Genomic DNA, 21,800 nt, shown 5'->3' with positions numbered 1-21,800 from the left:
TAATCTTAGATTTATTTCAACATTATTTCTTACAAGTTTAAAGTTTAATTAAAAAATAATTATTAGTGTATATTATTATAATATTTGGTATATTTATAAATATTCTAAATTTAAATACATATAAAGTATTCAATTTTAATGCAGTGTCTATAATTTCTCATAAATAAGTGTTTATATACACACACTCTGACAAGTTTGTTCTTTTTCATCTGTGCCAAATTTCATGACATCCTTTAACATCTATATCTAAATATATTTTGTAGGATAGAAATGAATATATAGTCAAAAAATCCACCTGTTCCCTCTGAGAAATACATGGAAGAAACAATCTACTTGAGTTCCTATTAGCTAGGACTATCACAAACTTATAAATACTAATTTTTCACTTTTCCCTATTATTTCCCCAATGTGTAGTGTATGAAATGGCCTGATCTCACATGAGAAATAGAAAAATCTGGACTGATATAATAACGACATCTGGTGAAAATACAAATTATTTTATTATTAAGTAGAGATATAAAATATACATAAAAACATTTTATTATTTGATTTGAAAATAACTTTTTATATTTTGTATTTCTTTATCATCTCAAAGGGATTTACTTAAAAACAAATTCCAAGAATGGCATTCTGGCAAATGCAACTTTTAAAACAAATTTCCGTAACAACAGACTAGCAAGATCCTTCTCAGAAATATCTCTGAATGAAAGCAAATTGATGGATGTATACTTTCCATGTATCAAAAGCAAATGAATTTGTCACCAAGAATTGGAGGAACACGGTTATAGTCATTTTTTCTGTTTATATTATTCTATATTGGTAAATTTCCTTCTCTTTCTTGAATGTCAGTTTCTTAGCAAATTACATTTGTAATTGGTTCTCTTGTTTCCTCATTATGCACATTATATGAGAGTAGGGTTAGGCAGCCTTATTTTGCACTTTTAAATTTTCAGCCACTTCATTTCACTTTTAATTCCTGCTATATGGGCCATATTTTAAAGTTTGTACCTGTTTGCTAGTTGACTTAGCACTGTACCCTTGCAGTATCAGCAGGATCTAGCATATAGTAGACCAATAATACATTTAATGCACGGATAAATGACATAGTTATGTATAAAGCTAATTGTCAACTTATTTATATTACAAACCGACTTTTATCTCCCATGAAAAGTCTTGAAGTCTTAATCTCAACACTCTGATATTCTAGGAACATAAAATCATGCTATCATAAAAAATTTTATTATGCACCCCAAGACCACTTTTAACATAAATAGCTATACAGTTTCCCAGTATAGCTATTCTGAATTTCTTAAAAGTTTACATATTCTACTAGTTTTAATACATTCTCTTCTGAATGAGGGAGATATTTTTAAAAAATCAAAATAATTTTATGGTGTTTTATGCATCAAATTAACAATCTGCACCTTTTAACTTTGGAATTTTATTTTATTTTAAAATAACGCTAGCAAGACATTACCTAATCAAGAAAAAAATTCTAAATTGTGATTATTATATTGATTCCAAATATGGAATGCAACATTAAGTTATTAATTTCAAACCCCTTTTCCTATGTCCTACATGACTTATCCAAGTTTGGGTCTAATTTTGAAATCAATAGAAAATACATGAGGATGGAATTGAGGCATGAATAAAAATATTATAGGTGCACAGTAAATGTGACCTTTCATTCTCTAAGGCTGAAAAATGAAAACAAAGATAATAGACAAAGTGTTAATGGCTTTCTACTAGAATTAAACTTCATAGTGATCTAAATTCATAGGTTTAGAAATAGAACCCTCTTCAAAATAAAAGATATTATGAACAAAATATAAAAAACTTTGTAGAATTTTTTCTTAAAAAGCATGTTACACTTTCATAGATAAACAATGAAGCCCTAAATAGACCTTTAACACATGTACAAATGAACAAAATAGAATTCAGGTTTATGCTGATTGCAAAGCACAGCAGCATTACCACCAAGTGTGAAGAGCAGCCACAAAGTCTCCATTTCCTAAATGCTTTCTTCAGTTGCTAATAAAAAAAAAAAATATTTCTTACCCTATCACATTCACATGTACATCTTACAGTCACAGTTCTGCCTCTGGCACTTTGTGGTGTCAGAGGCTACCATCTGGAAGGAGGTTGTGTATAGTAAATGAGTTTTAACAGAACTAGTTGGGTTGGTTTCCTCCAGAGGAAAAAGCCCCTAACTGCAAAATTCTTAATACAGCATTGCATACCTATTTGCTATATACACACTTGCCACCAGCTGTTTTAGGCACTCTTGGCTCCCCAGCTGAGGCAATTAAGGGAATAGGATTTGGCATTCTGTATAAATATGAGATAAGACACTGGAGCTGTTTCCAGGTTGGCAGAGCATGGGGTAAAAACAAGGCTTTGCTCAGAGTAGAGTTTTTAATCTTATAGACAATGATCGAGGAATGAAAAAAACAGATGCTAAGAGGATAATGTGGGGAAATATGGAATCCTGGCCATCAGCAAAATATTGTAAATTAAATTAAGTACAGAAAAGTAGCTGCATCCTGCAAAACAGGCATGAGATAAAATGCTAAGGTTTGGGTAAGGGTAGCAGATTGGGATATTTTGCTCTATATGATACTTCTCCTATACACTGCATCTAGGTATACAGTAGCCATTATAGCTACATTCACTTCTGTTTCTATCATCTACTGTGCTGTTGAGTCCAAAGTCCTATAAAGAAAATAGCACGGGGGACAGGGATTTTGTAAAAGATGAATGGGGTAAGGATGTGCTCTTTACTAGAACTATTGTTCTAGTAAATAGAACTATTGTTAAAGAAAAAATAGCTTCCTAATTAAACAAAAATTGTTTGGTGATATTTTAGCTTTAGCCAGTGAACATTCTCACTTTTATAACTTTTTTTTACATAGGCAATCTAAAAATAGGTACAGATACACTAAAATCTTAATCATTATGTTAATTTGTGTTGGCACTATTTCTTTTATTCTTCGCTTTAAAATATCCTATGGTCAATATGCTATTTTTAAATGAAAATTTAAAAAAAAAAGATTTTTTCTTTCTTCTGCATATAAAACCAGTGATTGAAACTATTTTAAGTAGATATATAATTGTTTCTAGGGAAAAAAAAAAATCTGTGAATGCATAGATGATTTTACAAGCTATGTTTCCTACCTTGACTTCTAGTCCAGACACTAGACTCATATCAATAATTATTTACTTGATGCTTCAACAAAACAAACATCTCAAAACTAAAAAAGCCAAAAGAAAAATCTTGACTCTGCCATCACTTAATTTTCATGTCCCTCACTCTTTCAATTTTGTGAAAGGAAACACTAGCATCCAGTTGTCAAACCTAAAATAATTGTGCTCCCTTTGATACTTCTCCTTCCCAACTACACTCTCCACACTGATTCCATCAGAAAATTCCACTTATGCTGCCACTAAACATATATGGACTCTGCCTATGTTCTTACATGTACATTACTACCACCCTAACAAACGCCACTGTCAACTCTCACTGAGATTACTGTAATAAGGGAAAAAGGAAGGAAGGAAAGAAGGAAGGAAGGAAGGAAGGAAGGAAGAAAGGAAGGAAGGAAAGAAGGAAGAAAGAAAGGAAGGAAGGTAAGCAACCACATTAGGAAGGGGGGAAAGATTGAAACTCCTTCCCCTAACTTATGAAAGCCTTAGGTGGTCTGGCCCTAGCCATATAGTTCATTACTCTTCATCTTACCTACTGTGTTAAACTCACACTACAGTTTTAGTTTTTCAAATATGAAAAGCTCTTAACCACTTAAGAATCTTTGAGATAGGTGTTCTGATTTCCTGGAATATTCTTACTTCTCCTCTTTCTATGGTGAATTCCTTGACCTTCAAATTTCTTCTTAAATGTCATCCTTTTGCCCATCCAATCTGAGGAAATAAAAAAGTCACTATCACATTACTTACTTTAATTCCCTACACGACACTTAGCACTATCTCACATATGTCTCACACACACACAGAAAGTTTATCTGTATCACCCTATTAGCATAGAACCTCTTTAAGATCAGAGACTTTAATTGAATTGAGTACCACAGCACTCCGGTCATTTGGAACAGTGACTGGAAAATAATGTTCACTCCATAAATATTTGTTAAATAAGTGGATGGGTAGAAAGGTTAGTTATTCTAACACCTTAAAATTTTATATAATTTTGATAACCAGACTAATGTCATTGTATTTCATTCTAAGTTTCAACTCAACTTGGCCATATCTGGAATATGTTTTATTCAAGGAGAAAATTGAAAAGATGTACTCATTTTAACATAATATTATACAAAGTCTAATATGGATGGATTACTCTTTAAACATATTTTATTGCATTCACCTAAAGTAAGGTAACCAAATTATATGCTCATACTGTAGATATAGTATATCAAAATATTTTAATATTTTCTTGAATATCCATATTATTAGCTTCTTAAAACCTTAGTTGGTTTCAAAATCACTATTGTTTTACTAATTTCCTTAGCTAATATTCATGAAGTGTTCTTAAAAAAAAAATTACACTAGTGCATATTTTGCATTTATCAGAGTTCTGTGCTCTCTCCTCAATAGATTTGCTGGGCTGGAAACTGTGATAAATCATAAAGTAACAAGCAGCTATTGTAAAGTAAAATGAAGATTGGCAATCTCAAGCAGAATAGATAAGTTTAAAAAGTGATAGAGAAATGCAAACTACTAGGAAATGTCTGAATAACCTAGGATATCGAATCAGAAATTGATCAAAATATTTTCTTTTAGAAAATATTTGGTAAAAAATAGGTGTCATTTTCCTATGGTTTATTTATTTTTTTGTGGGTGGCTTCACTTTTATTTTATTTATTTATTTATTTATTTATTTTTAAACATCTTTATTGGAGTATAATTGCTTTACAATGGTGTGTTAGTAAAGTGAATCAGCTATACATACACATATATCACCATATCTCCTCCCTCTTGTGTCTCCCTCCCACCTGCTCTATCCCACCACTCTAGGTGGTCAAAAAGCACAGAGCTGATCTCCATGTGTTATGTGGCTGCTTCCCACTAGCTATCTATTTTACATTTGATAGTGTATATATGTCCATGCCAATCTCTCACTTCGTCCCAGCTTACCCTTCCCCCTCCTCGTGTCCTCAAGTCCATTCTCTACGTCTCTGTCTTTATTCCTGTTCTGCCCCTAGGTTCTTCAAAACCTGTTTTTTTTTTTTTTTTTTTTTTTTTTAGATTCCATATATACGTGTTAGCATACAGTATTTGTTTTTCTCTTTCTGACTTACTTCATTCTGTAGGACAGACTCTAGATCCATCCACCTCACTACAAATAACTCAATTTCCTTTCTTTTTACGGCTGAGTAATATTCCATTGTATATATGTGCCACATCTTCTTTATCCATTCATCTGTCGATGGACACTTAGGTTGCTTCCATGTCCTGGCTATTGTAAATAGAGCTGCAATGAACATTGTGCTACATGACTCTTTTTGAATTATGGTTTTCTCAGGGTATATGACCAGTAGTGGGATTGCTGGATCATATGGAAGTTCTATTTTTAGTTTTTTAAGGAAACTCCATACAGTTCTCCATAGTTGCTGTATCATTTTACATACCCACCAACAGTGCAAGAGGGTTCCCTTTATTCCACACCTTCTCCAGCATTTATTGTTTGTAGATTTTTTGATGATGGCCATTCTGACTGCTGTGAGGTGATACTACATTGTAGTTTTGATTTGTTTTTCTCTAATGATTAATGATGTTGAGCATTCTTTCATGTGTTTGCTGGCAATCTGCATATCTTCTTTGGAGAAATGTCTATTTAGGTCTTCTGCCCATTTTTGGATTGGGTTGTTTGTTTCTTTGATATTGAGCTGCATGAGCTGCTTGTAAAATTTGGAGATTAATCCTTTGTCAGTTGCTTCATTTGCAAATATTTTCTCCCATTCTGAGGGTTGTATTTTCATCTTGTTTATGGTTTCTTTTGCTGTGAAAACTCTTTCAAGTTTCATTAGGTCTCATTTGTTTATTTTTGTTTTTATTTCCACTTCTCTAGAAGGTGGGTCAAAAAGGATCTTGCTGTGATTTATATCATAGAGTGTTCTGCCTATGTTTTCCTATAAGAGTTTTATAGTGTCTGGCCTTACGTATAGGTCTTTAATAGATTTTGAATTTGTTTTTGTGTATGGTGTTAGGGAGTGTTGTAATTTCATTCTTTTACATGTAGGTGTCCAGTTTTCCCAACACCACTTATTGAAGAGGCTGTCTTTTCTCCATAGTATATTCTTCCCTCCTTTATCAAGATAAGGTGACCATATGTGCATGGGTTTATCTCTGGGCTTTCTATCTTGTTCCAATGATCTATATTTCTGTTTTTGTGACAGTACCATACTGTCTTGATTACTGTAGCTTTGTAGTATAGTCTGAAGTCTGGGAGTCTGATTTCTCCAGCTCCATTTTTCGTTCTCAAGATTGCATTGGCTATTCGGGGTCTTTTGTGTTCCCATATAGATTGCAAAAAATTTTGTTCTAGTTCTGTAAAAAATGCCATTGTTAGTTTGATAGGGAATGCATGGAATCTGTAGATTGCTTTGGGTAGTTTAGTCATTTTCACAATGTTGATTCTTCCAATCCAAGAACATGGTATATCTCTCCATCTGTTTGTATCATCTTTAATTTCTTTCATCAGTGTCTTAGAGCTTTCTGCATACAGGTCTTTTGTCTCTTTAGGTAGCTTTATTCCTAAGTATTTTATTCTTTTCTTCAGTGGTAAATGGGAGTGTTTCCTTAATTTCTCTTTCAGATTTTTCATCATTAGTGTATAGGAATGCAAGAAATTTCTCTGCTTTAATTTTGTATCCTGCTACTTTACCAGATTCATTGATTAGATCTACTAGTTTTCTGGTAGAGTCTTTAAGATTCTTTATGTATAGTATCATGTCATCTGCAAACAGTGACAGCTTTACTTCTTCTTTTCCAATATGGATTCTTTTTACTTCTTTTTCTTCTCTGATTGTTGTGGCTAAAACTTCCAAAATTAAGTTGAATAATCGTACTGAGAGGAGGCAACCTTGTCTTGATCCTGGTCCTAGTGGAAATGGTTTCAGTTTTTCCCCATTGAGAATGATATTGGCTGTAGGTTTGTCATATATTGCCTTTATTATGCTGAGGTAAGTTCCCTCTATGCCTACTTTGTGGAGGGTTTTTATCATAAATGGGTGTTGAATTTTGTCAAAAGCTTTTTATGCATCTATTGAGATGATCATATGGTTTTTATCCTTCAATTAGTTAATATGATGTATCACATTGATTGATTTGCATATATTGAAGAATCCTTGCATTCCTGGGATAAACCCCATTTGATCATGTTGTATGATCCTTTTAATGTGATGTTGGATTCTGTTTGCTAGTATTTTGTTGAGGATTTTTGCATCTATGCTCATCAGTGATATTGGCCTGTAGTTTTCTTTCTTTGTGACATCATTGTCTGGTTTTAGTATCAGGGTGATGGTGGCCTTGTAGAATGAATTTGGGAGTGTTCCTCCTTCTGCTATATTTTGGAAGCGTTTGAGAAGGGTAGGTGTTAGCTCTTCTCTAAATGTTTGATAGAATTCTCCTGTGAAGCCATCTGGTCCTGGTCTTTTGTTTGTTGGAAGATTTTTAATCACAGTCTCAATTTCAGTGCATGTGGTTGGTCTGTTTATATTTTCTATTTCTTCCAGGTTCAGTCTCAGAAGGTTGTGCTTTTCTAAGAGTTTGTCCATTTCTTCCAGGTTGTCCATTTTATTGGCATATACTTGCTTGTAGTAAACTCTCATGAACCTTTGTGTTTCTGCAGTGTCAGTTGTTATTTCTCCTTTTTCATTTCTAATTCTACTGATTTGAGTCTTCTGCCTTTTTTTCTTGATGACTCTGGCTAATGGTTTATCAATTTTGTTTATCTTCTCAAAGAACCAGGTTTAGTTTTATTGATCTTTGCCACTGTTTCCTTCATTTCTTTTTCATTTATTTCTGCTCTGACCTTTATGATTTCTTTCCTTCTGCTAACTTTGGCTTTTTTTGTTCTTCTTTCTCTGACTGCTTTAGGTGTAAGTTTAGGTTGTGTACTTGAGATGTTTCTTGTTTCTTGAGGTAGTATTGTATTGCTATAAACTTCCCTCTCAGAACTCCATTTGCTGCATCCCATAGGTTTTGGGTCATCATGTTTTCATTGTCATTTATTTCTAGGTATTTTTTGATTTCCTCTTTGATTTCTTCAGTAATCTCTTGGTCATAAAGTAGTGTATTGTTTAACCTCCATATGTTTGTACTTTTTACAGATTTTTTCCTATGATTGATATCTAGTCTCATAGTGTTTTGGTCAGAAAAAATACTTGATATGTTTTCAGTTTTCTTAAATTTACCAAAGCTTGATTTGTGACCAAAGATATGATCTACCCTGGAGAATGTTCCATGAACACTTGAGAAGAACATGTATTCTGTTATTTTTGAATGGAATGTCCTATAAATTTCCGTTAAGTCCATCTTGTATAATTTATCATTTAAAGCTTGTGTTTCCTTATTTATTTTCATTTTGGAGGATCTGTGCATTGGTGAAAGTAGGGTGTTAAAGTCCCCTACTATGATTGTGTTACTATCGATTTCCCCTTTTATCGCTGTTAGTATTTGCCTTATGTATTGAGGTGCTCCTATGTTGTGTGCATAAATATTTACAATTGTTATATCTTCTTCCTTGATTGATCTCTTTATCATTATGTAGTGTCCTTCTTTGTCTCTTGTAATAGTCTTTATTTTAAAGTCTATTTTGTCTGATATGAGACTTGCTACTCCAGCTTTCTTTTGATTTCCATTTGCATGGAATATCTTTTTCCATCCCCTCACTTTCAGTCTGTATGTATCCCTAGTTCTGAAGTGGGCCTCTTGTAGACAGCATTTATACAGTTCTTGTTTTGGTATCCATTCAGCTGGTCTATGTGTTTTGGTGGAAGGATTTAATCCATTTACATTTAAGGTTATTATCGATATGTATGCTCTTATTACCATTTCCTTAACTGTTTCTGGTTTGTTTTTGTAGGTCTTTTCCTCTGTTGTGTTTCCTGCCTAGAGAAGTTCCTTTAACACTTGTTGTAAAGCTGGTTGAGTGGTCCTGAATTTTCTTAGCTTTTCCTTGTGTGTAAAGGTTTTAATTTCTTGGTCAAATCTGAATGAGTTCCTTGCTTGGTAGAGTAATCTTGGTTGTAGGTTTTTCCTTTTCATCACTTTAAATATGTCCTGCCACTCCCTTCTGGCTTGCAGTTTCTGCTGAAAGATCAGCTGTTAACCTTATGGGGAATCCCTTGTATGACATTTGTTGTTTTTCCCTTGCTGCTTTTAATATTTTTTCTTTGTATGTAAATTTTGATAGTTTGATTAACATGTGTCTTGGCATGTTTCTCCTTGGATTTATCCTGTATGTGACTCTCTGTGCTTCCCGGACTTGATTAATTATTTCCTTTCTCATATTAGTGAAGTTTCCAACTATAATCTCTTCAAATATTTTCTCAGTCCTTTTCTTTTTCTTTTCTTCTTCTTGGACCCCTGTAATTCGTATGTTGGTGCGTTTATTATTGTCACAGAGGTCTCTGAGACTGTCCTCAATTATTTTCAGTCTTTTTTCTTTATTCTGCTCTGCAGTAGTTATTTCCACTATTTTATCTTCCAGGTCACTTATCCGTTCTTTTGCCTCACTTATTCTGCTATTGACCCCCTCTAGCGAATTTTCAAATTCATTTGTTGTGTTGTTCATCATTGTTTGTTTGCTCTTTAGTTCTTCTTTGTCTTTTTTAAATGTTTATTTTATTTTCTCCATTCTATTTCCAAGATCTTGGATCATCTTTTTTATCATTACTCTGAATTCCTTTTTAGGTAGACTACCTATTTCCTCTTCATTTGTTTCATCTCGTGCATTTTTACCTTGCTCCTTTTCTGCTGTGTGTTTCTCTGTCTTCTCAATTTCCTATCTTACTGTGTTGTGGGTCTCCTTTTTGCAGGCTGCAAGTTTGTACTTCCTGTTGTTTTTGGTATCTGTCCCCAGTAGATAAGGTTGGTTCAGTGGGTTGTTTAGGCTTCCTGGTGGAGGGGACTAGTGCCTGTGTTCTGGTGTATGAAGTTGGATCTTGTCTTTCTGGTGGGCAGTGGTGTGTTTTTGGGTGTCTGTGACCTTATTATGATTTTAGGTAGCCTCTCTACTAATGGGTGGGATTGTGTTCCTGGCTTGCTAGCATAGGGTGTCTGGCACTGTAGCTTGCTGGTCGTTGAGTGGAGTTGGGTCTTAGTGTTCAGATGGAGATTTCTAGGAGAGCTTTCACCCTTTTATAGTACATGGAGCCGGGAGGTCTCTGGTGGACCAGTGCCCTGAACTTGGCTCTCCCATCCCAGAGGTAAAGGCCTGCCACCTGGCTGGAGCACCAATACCCCGTTAGCCACACAGCTCTGAACAAAAGTGAGAAAAAAAGAAAGAAATATATAAAAAAAATAAAATAAAGTTATTAAAATAAAAATAATTATTAAAAATTAAAAATAATTTTTAAAAAAGTAAGAAAGAAAGAGGAGAACAACAAAACCAAAAAACAAATCCACTAATGATAACAAGCACTAAAAACTATACTAAAAAAATAAAAATTAAACAGACAGACAGAACCCTAGGACAAATGGTAAAAGCAAAGCTATTCAGACAAAATCACACAGAGAAGCATACACATACACACTCACAAAAAGAGAAAAAAGAAAAAAATATATATCATTGCTTCCAAAGTCCACCACCTCAATTTTGGGATGATTCATTGTCTATTCAGGTATTCCACAGATGCAGGGTACCTCAAGTTGATTGTGGAGATTTAATCCACTGCTCCTGAGGCTGCTGGGAGAGATTTCCCTTTCTCTTCTTTGTTTGCACAGCTCCTTGGGTTCAGCTTTGGATTTGGCCCTGCCTCTGCGTGTAGGTCACCTGAGGGTGTCTGTTCTTTGCTCAGACAGGATGGGGTTAAAGGAGCAGCTGATTAGGGAGCTCTGCTTCACTCAGGCTTGGCAGGGGAAGGAGGGGTACAGAATGCGGGGTGAGCCTGTGGCAGCAGAGGCCTGCATGACATTGCAACAGCCTGAGGCATGTTGTGTGTTCTCCTGGGGAAGTTGTGCCTGGATCACAGGACCCTGGCAGTGGCAGACTGCACAGGCTCCTGGAAGGGGAGTTGTGGATAGTGACCTGTGCTTGCACACAGGCTTCTTGGTGGCTGCAGCAGCAGTCTTAGCATTTCATGCCCATCCCTGGTATCCCCACTGATAGCCGCGGCTCACACCCATCTCTGCAGCTTGTTTAGTTGGCGTTCTGAATCCCCTCTCCTTGCGCACCACAAAACAATGGTCTCTTGCCTCTTAGGCAGGTCCAGACTTTTTCCTGGACTCCCTTCTGGCTAGCTGTGGTGCATTAGACCCCTTCGGGCTGTGTTCATGCAGCCAACCCCAGTCCTCTCCCTGGGATCTAACCTCTGAAGCCCGAGCCTCAGTTCCCAACACCCATCTGTCCTGGTCGGTGGGTGAGCAGACAAGCATCTTGGGCTAGTGAGTGCTGGTTTGCACCCATCCTCTGTGCGGGAACCTCTCCATTTTGCCCTCTGCACCCCTGTTGCTGTGCTCTCCTCCTTGGCTCTGAAGCTTTCCCCCTGCCCACCCACTGTCTCTGCCAGTGAAGGGGCTTCCTAGTGTGTGGAAACTTTTCCTCCTTCACAGCTCCCTCCCAGTGGTGCAGGTCCCATCCCTATTCTTTTGTCTCTGTTTTTTTCTTTTTACTTTTGCCCTACCCAGGTACATGGGGAGTTTCTTGCCTTTTCGGAAGTCTGAGATCTGCCTGCGTTCAGTAGGTGTTCTATAGGAGTTGTTCCACATGTAGATGTATTTCTGTTGTATTTGTGGGGAGGAAGGTGATCTCCACATCTTACTCCTCTGCCATCTTGAAGGTCTCTCTATTTTCCTATGATTAACTGTGTTTATCTACTAAGTATAGGTTAACATACTGAATTTTGCTTCCTTATTCTCTCTACATGTGGCTTACCGCTTTCTATCAGGACAATGGTAATAACTTGCACTTCATGATAAAAAGACAGTGGGCATTAATATATTATTTTTATAAAGTGCTCTCGTCTTAATTTTTTAAAAATACATTCATTCTAAAGATTATCAGCAACTGAGGGGCAATTAAGTGAAATGTTCCCACTGTTTTAAGTGAAGCATTTCTGGCAATTAGCACAAAGAAAATTATTTCTGAAGATGTGGTGACAGCACTGAAAGACAAATCCCTTAATGCTATGAGAAAATAGTGTGCACATAGTAATTTTTAAAAAAGACATTAATACTATTAGTCATTTTGATCTATCTTCATAGACCTTCATAGCTATACATATCTAAAATTATTATCCAGTTTTTATAAAAGTAATTGTATTGGTGTGAATTGTGCTAAAAGTAAGCTAGATGGTGCTAAAGAACACCATTCTATTTATTATATGCTCATATTTACAACATAATTGTTGTTGGTAAGAATGAATGACAATTTAGGGACCTAACACATTGACCTGAAATTTGGTATGGCACTATGAATTAACCAAAAAAGTTTACGAAGAAGTCATACTCAATAATACGGTAAGATTAATATACTCATAAACTTGTATTGAAGTATAAGATACCACAATCACAAAATAATAATCCTTACTATACAGCAAGCCTATGCCAAATTTCTACTGCAGATATGTTACTGTTCTTTTGATAAATCTGTGGTAAATATATATTTTCATTATTTTGGGATAACTTTTTTTATTTTCTTGCACATAATTTAAAAATTTAATTTCAATTAAATTATTTAAATTTAAATTAAATTAAATTTTAAAACCTCAATATTGCTATTAACCCCACTTATGTCTGAAGGAAAACTGATGTTCCAATTAAAATTAACTCTTTTTTTTCCCTCAAATTAAAGGAGTCATTTTGGATTAAGTCAGCCTCCCTGAGACTGCCCTGATCAGAAGAACCACTTGCTCGTCTGAATGACTCTGTTCCAGTTTGAGAAGGTTCTGAAGGGCAGGTGCCTACTTGGGCTTTGACTTTAGCTTTCTGGGGCACAGAGTCTTTAAGCCCAAAAAGATGATTGTGAGATAACACTTTAAAAAAAAATAGCCATTTGATAGGTATATAGTGATATCTCATTGTGGTTTTAATTTTCATTTCCATAATGGCTAGAGATGAACACATTTTCATTAAATTTTTTTTTTTTAATCCAGACACTAGCATGGTACCTTACACATTGTATGTGTTGCATGCATATACATTAAGTGACTCATAAATTTTCCAATCCATAAACAAGGTATATTATTTTATAATATAAAATAATATACAAGCACTCACAAGATCCTCCATGGTGATGTTATACACACATCTGAATATGTCTCTGGTTCAGAAGAAACCAGGAATCTTTTTAATGGATGCCATAAAAGTAACAGTTGATCATAATCATCAGGAATTATGAGACTATGCACTGTTTTTCCAGTTAGTGAGAAATTATTAAGTGCTTTTTTGTAAGAATATAGGTTGATAGTGTGTGTCATATTCTCAAAGGGACCAGCAACTAGATTTGGGAGGGAGTGACTGATACAGGGAATTGAGGAAATAAAATATTTCTCTTAAAATAGGCAATGTGGACCCCCTATTCTTTTGTGATTTCTGTGGTGAAGGATGTTAGAAATTAAATTCAAACTATGATTACTTAAGTTTACTCTTGCTTAAAATTGCATAAAACATTTTGGCGACAGGTATACAACAATAGAGTATAGTACTTGAAAAACAAGAGATAAAGAATAAAGGTTAGAACAAGAAGATTGTTGAGCTATGCTGAAATTTTTACCTAATAAACTCTTATGTAACATGTGGTGGGGTCATTAAATCCCCTCACCCCACAAAAAATAGCACACTTCTTTATGTTTATTTTTATTTTGTTTAATTCAATACAATTGTGGAAAGTTTTCAGAAATAGAAATCCTCTACATGAAAGAAAAGATGAATAAACTGACTGTATTTCTTATGGTGTTTGAAAGGTAACCAAAGCTTTTTGCACAAGCCAGAATGTGAATGAAGCACACACATACACATATACAAGTGAATTGTAAAGTGCAAGAAATTGAGAACAAATGGATCAGTTCTGCTAGTAAAACCATAACAAAATCATCTTCTCAGAGTTGAGGCTGTTGTTTCTTCATTCAAAGCATGCATCTCAGACCATCCCAGAAGTTTAAAATGAAATATACAGATTAAGCTGGGTGAAATGTTAATCGTGTAAAGCAAAACTGAAGGATTTAAGTTTCACACAGCAGTATGCACCATATGCATGTTAAATATTGAAAGATAAAATTTCATCTAGCTAACTGAAAAATAGATATTAAATAAATTTAACATTAAGGAATATATAATTATAATGATGCTCCTGAATATTTGATTTACTTAATGAAAAGCTGTTTAACAAGATGAACTTTTACAGTGGAGTGAATATTATTAAAGATCAATTCAATATCATAATTTTTCTTTTATGTGTTCCACCTATGAAGACATCTTAAAAAAAATGACAGCAGAATTGATTTACAGTAATCTTCCTAAAGTCAAAAATTTACAGTCCTCATATAAATAGTTTAATTAATATAAGCCCTTCTAAGACACTGAATGTTATGACAAGAAACAGAACCACGTTCCAAAGTGCCATCAAACAGGTCCAAGTACACTTAAGCAATGAAAACTTAATTTGATAGCAACAAGAAGGTGGAAAACTATGGACCATATTAGTTACTTGCTATTAACTAGTTACTGCTAGTTACTTGCTATTTAGTTTAGGACCAAGTAGTGAAAAGCAGAAATGATAGAGCTCCCTACGTATTATTAAATAGGCTGAGACTAGTAAGTGTGCTTCATGTAATATGGAAGTTAATTCAGCGTTCTCCTTCACATTCCTTACTGGATAATGGAAAAGAATTTAGTAACATTATAAAGCAGAGCTCATCTAATTGTATTCAATTCCAACTGCATTCAATAAATACCTTCTTCCTCATGTAGAAGCTTTAAAAATCCTTATCAAATTGTAAACAGATTGAAACATGTGAGAAAGCAGTGTTTGATTTAATTTTGTTCCACCTACCTAAATCTACAGTTTACTTTGCCTACTAGAGGATTACATATCATTTTCATATGAAAAATATTACATGTTTAACTGACTACTACATTCTAGAAACACAGAGTGTATCATTCATAAAATAAACACTTTGGTTGCACACCTACTTTCCTGAAACAATTATGTTAATCATATTGTTTAGTACTTTCTTTCAAATTTACATGGTAGGCAGAATTCTAAGATGACTGCAAGATTTCTGCTCCCTTAGTGGACATTCTCTGTAATTTCCTCCTATTAAGTGTAGGTGGATCCTGTGAATACAATGGCGTATCTTTCCCTTGCTTAAATTACACTAGATGGCAAAAGTAAATGGATTTTGCAGATGTAATTATAATCTCTCATCAGCTGACTTTGAGGTAATCAGTAGAGAAATTATCCCTGGCTGTGTTTGTGACATAATCAGCTAAGCCCTATAAAAGAGGCATTAGTAGTAAATATCAGGAAGCAACAGTAGACACTCCTCTGGACCTTGAAACAACAACTGCCATGTTGTGGAACGGGCCATGTGGCAGGGAATAATAGGTGATCTCCACAAGCTCAGGGTCTCAGTCTTAAAATTTAAGGAGCTGACAATAACCAGTGAACTTGGAAGAGAACTCTGAGCTTCAGATGAGTTTGCAGCCCTGACTGCCACCTTGATTTCCTGAAGCCTTGTGAAAACCCTGAGCAGATCATCCAGCCAAACAATGGCCAATCCTCTGCCCTAAAGAATCTGAATCTTACTTTAATCCACAAAATTGGTAATAATTTATTACATAGCAAAGATAACTAATACAACTCTTTCATCAAAAACAAGAAGATATTAATAGAGCAAATCATTCATGTCTCAGGGACTTCGGTAGGACATTACAGCAATAGATCATTATTGATGAAAATATAAATACTTTAGACTTTTGAGAACTCTGAATAAAATAGAAATAGAGGTTTACAAGTAATTTTTCCTGGCATTTAAACTGCATTTTCACTGATACTCATGAAATAATGGTCAGAATTCCAGAACATAAGTAAACATGATTTTTCAGTTTGGTGGTCTGTATAGGTGTACCCTAAATTTCTTCTGGAGTGTGTGAAAATCCCTAAATATAAACCAAAAATGTGTCTGTTGAGTATATACACAAAGCATGAAATACATAGAAGCAAACTGTACTCTCAGAAGCAGAAAAGGGAAGGCATTCAGCCACTCATGCATTTGCAAATCACTTTTAAATGCTTACATATTTGACTGAATAAGGGCAATAAGGAATTTAAAAATCAGTAGAAAGAAACTTACAATTTAAAAACAGTGAACTATTGCTTGGGAAAGTAATGCTTTCTAATCAGTTGAAGAGTTGTTTTTATTTTAGTTTCACATTCCACTTCCTATCCTTTCCACTTACCTCAAGAATTAATGTATTCAACCTCACTGAAGAAATATTACCAGATAATATTTGATTTTATGTGATTCAAATAGCATAAGAACATTCTTCTAATTTATGTTTAAGAGAAAAAACAAAATTTTGTATTGTTGGTGGTTGCTATGTATTATCAGATCTGAATTTGAGCCTGGTTATTTACTAGGTCCAGAAGAGAAAGGGTCTTCCTTAAAGAAAGAGAGAAAAGAGAAAATTATTTACTTAAAAAATATATATATATACATATATGTATAGGTATAAGTATATCTATATATCTATATCTATATCTATCTATATCTATGTTCTTTTATTGCACTCACTTTCTTGCCAGTAAAAAATGATACAATCTGAGAGGAAAATTTCAAAAACAAACTGAAGGCACAGGAAAGTCAGGAGAAGCAGGCAGATATTGGAGGAGATTCCACCTTTGCATGAAGAGAAGCGTGCTAGATGATATATCAATCTAGTTGGCTTTGTCCGATGACAAGGTGACTAGAACACCAGCAGAGGAGGGCAGCCTTACTGGGCTGAGAAGGCAGAGTTCAACATGACTGTATCAGAACAGAATATTTCCCTCCCTACTCAGAACAGGTGAAGGGTTTCTTCTTTTCTTACTGATCCAAGGTGAAAACAAAGTCATCTGACCCTGGACTAATTCTGATGCTTCACAAAGGTCCTCTTCCTCCAGTTCCAGCCCCACTGGTCTCTTTTAGTGTTTCCTAAGGGTTACTTCTTGCACCCCAAAGCTTGTTTGCATGCTGAACTTTGCACCTAATTAATTCCTCATTTTCAAATCTAGGCTAGCTATCCATCTCTTTGGGGAAGTTTTGCCTGACGACTCCAATGAGGACAAGTCCACCTGTTTCATAGTATTATGTAACCCTCATTAATAAACTTATAATTTGTAATCTAAATTCATTTGGTGATCATTTTGATGAATGCTTGTGTCTCCTTCTATCTTATAATTCTTATATGATCTTGCATAGGTATAAGTGCTAAATTACTATTTCTTATATGTTTCTGTACCATTTTATCTTTTCCAACAAACATGTATTACTTCTGTACTTGTAAGAAAAATTAAGAATGTTTTAGGGCTTCCCTGGTGGCGCAGTGGTTGAGAATCTGCCTGCCAACGCAGGGGACACGGGTTCGAGCCCTGGTCTGGGAAGATCCCACATGCCGCAGAGTAACTAGGCCCATGAGCCACAATTACTGAGCCTGCGCGTCTGGAGCCTGTGCTCCGCAACAAGAGAGGCCGTGATAGTGAGAGGCCCGTGCACCGCGATGAAGAGTGGCCCCCACTTGCCGCAACTAGAGAAAGCCCTCGCACAGAAACGAAGATCCAGCACAGCCATAAATAAATAAATAAAAATAAATAAATATTTTTTTTTTTAAAAAGAAAATTTTAAAAATCACCATAAGAGGTGGGAATATATATATTACTTCTGGATCTTAATAAGAAAGACTGAAATAGGTGGTTAAGAATTTAGAATAGAACCTACAGGGTTTATGGAGTTTTTCTATTATAGCTCAGCTGCTTTGGTGATAACATGGAGAAAAGCAGACATGTAAATTTATGGGAAATAGGGTTTCTACAACAGATGCACCAAAAAAGGTGAAAAGACCTGGAGTTTATATTGTTGTCTCTCTCTCAAAGTTTTCTTAAAATAATCACACTGCAATATTACTTCAATTTTCTATATTTTCCTACTCATACAAAATCATAATCATAAAAAATATATTTAGTTTTATAATTAATCTGTAAAGCAACAAATAAAAAAGTTTGCCTTCTTTACCCTGTAAGTGTAGTTTAAACAGGTTTGTTTTCACCACACGTATGTATTGTGTGGTGCTTCTGCGTGCAAATTTTAAAGTCATAGTTTTCCCAAGAATATAACTTTGAGGATGCTAACCAATCTAAATGTTAATTAGTTCTACACAATTGGTATTGATGAATATAAGAATAACTCACATAACCAAAAAGCATAGTTCATAGTATAATACAAACTATCCATAAAACAAGAAAACCTCTTCAACCAACACATTCCCTCTTCATATTTCTGAGCCACCTCCTCCTAACCTTTTTAAGGCACATCCACAGATGCCAGAGTGTATTCTGCAAGATTGTAAACTACCAGTCATTAGAATTTTTAACTGTTTAAGAAGTTTTTCAAATGTCCTGAAATCTTTGCATCAGTTTTAGGGAATTCAATACGACCTACTTAATTCATTAGTTCCAAAAATCAATGAAAAACTCTTTGGGTCTGCTTCAGGGTTAATGTAAACCTACAATTGCCAGAGAAATGAGTGTACTTCCTACTTACACTGTCAGAGTGCAGTACTAATGATGCCAGGAATATCTGGTAATTGGAATGACCCGTGTGAAATCTCAAAATAACTTAGTGCTCAATCACATGGGTAAATGTTGTTTGAAAGGATTATTTTAATTGCTGAAAGTTCGAAATGAAAGTATGGATTTTTCTTAATTTTTAAATTTTTTTTAATGTTTCTGGCTGCACCACGCAGCATGCAGGATCTTATTTCCCTGACCTGGGATAGAACCTGTGCTCCCTGCAAGTGGAAGCACAGAGTCCTAGCCATTGGACCACCAGGGAATTCCTGAAAATATGTATTTAAACATAAGCATTTTAACCATCCCTTAGAACAGCTTAGAAAATGTTAAGAAATGCAAAGTTTATGAGCATTATTAAATTTTTTTCAACAGGAGACATAAATGGTGAATTTTAGGAATCCTTAACCAAGATCTTCAAAGCAAAACAAAAACACATTCTATTTAGTTCATTGCATGGTCTCCACTTACTTAAAAAAGAAGCAATTCAAAATATTTTTCTTTTCAATTGTATTTTTTTTTAACATCTTTATTGGAGTAATATTGTTTTACAATGGTGTGCTAGTTTCTGCTTTATAACAAAGTGAATCAGCTATACATATACAAATATCACCATATCTCCTCCCTCTTGCAACCTCCTCCCACCTGCCCTATCCCACCCCTCTAGTTGGTCACAAAGCACGGAGCTGATCTCCCTGTGCTATGTGGCTGCTTCCCACTAGCTATCTATTTTACATTTGATAGCATACATATATCCATAACACTCTCTCATTCTGTCCCAGCTTACCCTTCCCTCCCCCGTGTCCTCAAGTTCATTTTCTACGTCTGCATCTTTAATCCTGTACTGCCCTAGGATTTTCAGAAACTTTTTTTTTTTTTTTTAGATTCCATATATATGTGTTAGCATATGGTATTTGTCTTTCTCTTTCTGACTTACTTCACTCTGTATGACAGACTCTAGGTCCGTCCACCTCACTACAAATAACTCAATTTTGTTTCTTTTTGTGGCTGAGTAATATTCCATTGTATATATGTGCCACATCTTCTTTATCCATTCATCTGTCAATGGACACTTAGGTTGCTTCTATGTCTTGGCTATCGTAAATAGAGCTGCAATGAACATTGTGGTATGTAACTCTTTTAGAATTATGGATTTCTCAGGGTATATGCCCCGTAGTGGGATTGCTGAGTCATATGGTAGTTTTAATTTTACTTTTTTAGGAACTTCCATATTGTTCTCCACAGTGGCTGTATCAAGTTACATCCCCACCAACCATTCAAGAGGGTTCCCTTTTTTCCACACCTTCTGCAGCATTTATTGTTTGTAGATTTTCTGATGATGGCCATTCTGACTGGTGTGAGGTGATAACTCATTGTAGGTTTAATCTGCATTTCTCTAATGATTAGTGATGTTCAACATCCTTTCATGTGTTTGTTTGCAATCTGTGCATCTTCTTTAGAGAAATGTCTATTTAGGTCTTCTGCCCATTTTTGGATTGGGTTGTCTGTTTTTTTGATATTGAGCTGCATGAGCTGCTTGTAAATTTTGGAGATTAATCCTCTGTGAGTTGCTTCATTCACAAATATTTTCTCCCATTCTGTGGGTTGTCTTTTTGTCTTGTTTATGGTTTCCTTTGCTGTGCAAAAGCTTTTAAGTTTCATTAGGGCCCATTTGTTTATTTTTGTTTTTATTTCCATTTCTCTAGCAGGTGGGTCAAAAAGCATCTCGCTGCGATTTATGTCATAGAGTGTTGTGACTAAGTTTTCCTCTAAGAGTTTTAAAGTGTCTGGCCTTACATTTAAGTATTTAGTCCACTTTGAGTTTATTTTTGTGTATGGTGTTAGGAAGTGTTCTAATTTCATTCTTTTACATGTGCCTGTCCAGTTTTCCCAGCACCACTTGTTGAAGAGGCTGTCTTTTCTCCATTGTACATTATTGCCTCCTTTATCAAATATAAAGTGACCATATGTGCGTGGGTATATATCTGGGCTTTCTATCCTTTTCCATTGATCTATATTTCTGTTTTTGTGCCAGTACCATACTGTCTTGATTACTGTAGCTTTGTAGTATAGTCTGAAGTCCAGGAGCCAGATTTCTCCAGCTCCATTTTTCTTTCTGAAGACTGTTTTGGTTTTTGTGTGTTTCCATACCAATACACTATTAAATAACCAAGAGGTCACCGAAGAAAACAAAAAGGAAATTTTAAAATACCTAGAAACACATGACAATGAAAACATCTTGATGCAAAACCTATGGGATGCAGCTAAAGCGGTTCTAAGAGGGAAGTTTATAACACTACAATCCTACCTCAAGAAACAAGAAACATCTCAAGTAAACAACCTAACCTTACACCTAAAGCAATTAGAGAAAGAAGAACAAAAAACCCCCAGTGTTAGCAGAAGGAAAGAAATCATAAAGATCAGATCAGAAATAAATGAAAAAGAAATGAAGGAAACAACAGCAAAAATCAATAAAATTAAAAGCTGGTTCTTTGCAAAGATAAAAAAAATTGATAAACCACTAGCCAGACTCATCAAGAAAAAAAGGGAGAAGACTCAAATCAGTAGAATTAGAAATGAAAAAGGAGAAGTAACAACTGACACTGCAGAAATACAAAGGATCATAAGAGATTACTACAAGCAAGTATATGCCAAGAAAATGGACAACCTGGAAGAAATGGACAAATTCTTAGAAAAGCACAACATTCTGAGACTGAACCAGGAAGAAATAGAAAATATCAACAGACCAATCCCAAGCACAGAAATTGAGACTGTGATTTAAAATCTTCCAACAAACAAAAGC

The sequence above is a fragment of the Balaenoptera acutorostrata genome, chromosome 18 (assembly GCF_949987535.1).
Source record: "Balaenoptera acutorostrata chromosome 18, mBalAcu1.1, whole genome shotgun sequence".
Classification (NCBI taxonomy): Eukaryota; Metazoa; Chordata; class Mammalia; order Artiodactyla; family Balaenopteridae; genus Balaenoptera; species Balaenoptera acutorostrata.
Note: the sequence above shows the minus strand (reverse complement) of the source record.